The sequence below is a fragment of the Hibiscus syriacus genome, unplaced genomic scaffold, assembly GCF_006381635.1.
Source record: "Hibiscus syriacus cultivar Baekdansim isolate YM2019G1 unplaced genomic scaffold, ASM638163v2 tig00112293_pilon, whole genome shotgun sequence".
Taxonomy (NCBI): domain Eukaryota; kingdom Viridiplantae; phylum Streptophyta; class Magnoliopsida; order Malvales; family Malvaceae; genus Hibiscus; species Hibiscus syriacus.
Window position 1 is genome coordinate 2,845,033 of NW_024063296.1, and position 2,939 is coordinate 2,847,971.

General features: G+C 38.6%; 1 pseudogene; it reads right to left on the reverse strand.

Moving 5' to 3' along the window:
• Positions 1-239: 239 nt before the first annotated feature.
• On the reverse strand, positions 240-2,164 carry LOC120177571 (annotated as a pseudogene).
• Positions 2,165-2,939: the final 775 nt, after the last annotated feature.

Genomic DNA, 2,939 nt, shown 5'->3' on the forward strand with positions numbered 1-2,939 from the left:
TTCCTTCTAGAACCATATATATATATAATCCAAATGATCAAATTATGGAATTATAATGAACCTTGGTAATGTTCAGATGTTAATATTGAAGCTGATGGCATATGTGTTCTTGGTAGAATATGGGAGGGAATTCATGGGATTATTATTGGTTAATGCAGCAGTTTCTTATAAATAACATATGAACAAACCCTAGAAATCGACCAATAAATAAATTTGTAGAAATCTACTCGTTTTTCTCATTATTTTTTTCTCCCGAAGGGGCCAAGTTTGCTAATCAACTAGTCCTGGTCATTGTACAATTGTTTCATCCAGGCAATCAGCATATCTGGATCTCCATTGTCGTGACATTGCTGCTGCGACTGATCCTCAATTCTAAACTGTCTGGGAGAAGGGATGGTGTTCATGTGAGACTTGACCCAAGACATTTCTGATTCATCGCCGGTTAATGACATTGAGAATGTTGTATTTTCCAAATTGCTGCCACTGTTTAGGAACACGAGAGAAGAGGATTTTCTTAGTCTTTTTAGCTCTTCTCCTTGTATACCCCAATCTAGTTTGCCATCAGGGGAACTCCAATCTGAAATGTTAGGAGTCATTGCACCCACCGAAGATGTTGGTGTAGAATACCCTAAACTGCGATTTACAATAGGGCGCTCGATAACACCTTTGGTCCTCTTCGAACTTAAAATCGATGTTGCAGTTGTTCCACACGATTCAACCCCAAAGGTTGGAGATGTCAATACAGGAGAGGATGCTAGGTTCGTCGGGTAGCTACTGCGGAGCTGCTGGTTAATATTCGGGGGCATTTGAACTCCAGTTAGTGATTGCAATTGAGAAGCAGTCTCGAGTGGAATTGCTTGCAAGGGAGACTTGGTAGTATCAAGAGATCCAAAACTATTCTCAAGATTATTCGGCTTCAACCCTCCATACATATTTAATTCCCCAGACACTTCTATGTTTAGATCCTTACCCTGAGCACTTCGAGCAGCTTTCAACCTACTACTAGGAAGCTGCAAGGTAGGAGGTATGATGCTAGACTGGTTCGGCCACATCCCTCCACTAATTGAAGAGGTCCCAGGAGGAGTCAAGGGTGGTGTTGATGTAGAAGGTTTTAAAACAGATGGAGAGGCAGGAGTAAGTGGGCTCATCAAACCATATTCAACACTAGCTCCATATAAGGGACGAAGCTCATCTTGGCTGTGAGCAAAGAAACATACCCTTCTGGTGCAATTAGTCTCATCCTTGCATAGACGGGTTCGATACTGGGCAGGATGAAGCCGAGACTCAAAAATACCATGTGCATATTCACAGTTATCACCCTGCTTACACGATCCCTTACGGAATTCAGGACAAGGGACACAACTATAAAGATATTTCCTAGGATCCCGCCTTCTTGCATTCTCCCCCGGATGAAGAAATGGGCACTCAGTCCAGTCATGAGGGTAAGCCCTTGAGCAAGGCTGGACCTTGAAAGTATACATCCTAAACTCGTCTGTCCCATACATTCCACTCTTAATGTCAGGAAAAGGGAGATCATAGGGATAATCTTTCTTCTCAATTCCATATTTCCAACCTCGGGGAACTGAATCCACTTGCTGCCCCGACCTCTTACACCAACATAACCACTTCCTTTCAGCAAAGTCTGTAATATCTTCTTCCTATAGTTGAAATCCGAGTTACAATAAGTTGGAGCAATCAAATCACCAGGTCGATTTCCATTAGCATCAACAGAATTTGTATCAGCCGAAGCATCAAGCAAGATTTTAACAACCTCGGGTGAATGAGTGGAGCCACCGGCAACAGCACAGTGGAGAGCTGTGGCTCCATCAGAACCACAAGCCTTGTTAATGTCAATACGACCACTTTTGACAATATAATTCACCACATCCATGCACCCGAAAATGGAAGCAATCAACAGGGGTGTCCTTTCTTCAAACCCCGTCTTCTTTGAACCTATTCTCCTTCCGTTCCACAGGATGGCTCATCAATGTCGAGACCCTTTTCCTCAATGGCGAATTTGAAGCCGATCAAATCATTCGAAGCCGACAACTCGAGCAAATCTGATAACTTCTGAGGAACACCATTTTGTTTATGAGACTCGCCCTCCATCATGATTTGAGTTGATTTTCTCGTTGAAACACTGCACATATGGAATTTTCCCTTTGTTTCTATGAAGGCAATAAATAAAAGGATGGTTTTTGTTTTTAAATAATTTACTTCTAAAATATCCAAATAGAATGAGCTAAATTATTTTGCAGAAGATAAAAAATATATATAACATATAAATATAAATTTTTTGAGTAAATTAGTTATTATTTATGACAAGGGGTTATAACATAATTAGGAGGACGATAGTTGTTTTGAAAGAGCAGTTGCTTAGTTTTTAACATGTTTTTCAAAATATTTTGAAAATAAGAAAACAAATATATTTAAAATATAAACATTACATCATTAAACTAAATTAGTATTATCTAACTCAAAATAGTAAACTAATAACAAAACTAAAGTATTTTTAGAAACTAATCATAATATTTTTTTTTCCATCTGATCAATTTTGATAATATTTTCAGGTTAATAACTAATAAGTAGTTATCAAGTTAAACCACGAACATAAACGCAAGTAAAGAAAATCACGCGAGACTGATGGTAAAAACATAAACGTTAGGGTATCTTATTGTGTCCGAAAATTGTTTTGGAGGAGGTATACCTTATTTTCTGAAATGTTGATAATGTTTATTGATCATTGATACATTTACATGGTGATCTGATTCATGTGCAGGAGATATGTCCTCTAGCTCGGTGGTCGATAGTGCTTCAGACAAAATAGTTGTAGCCGTTGTAATGGCTTGGTTTTATGTATTTATGTTTGATCCCTTTCTGATCGTTTGATGTTGGGAAATTGTCTTCTCTTTGCAGATTATTTTTTGAGTGTGTCATTT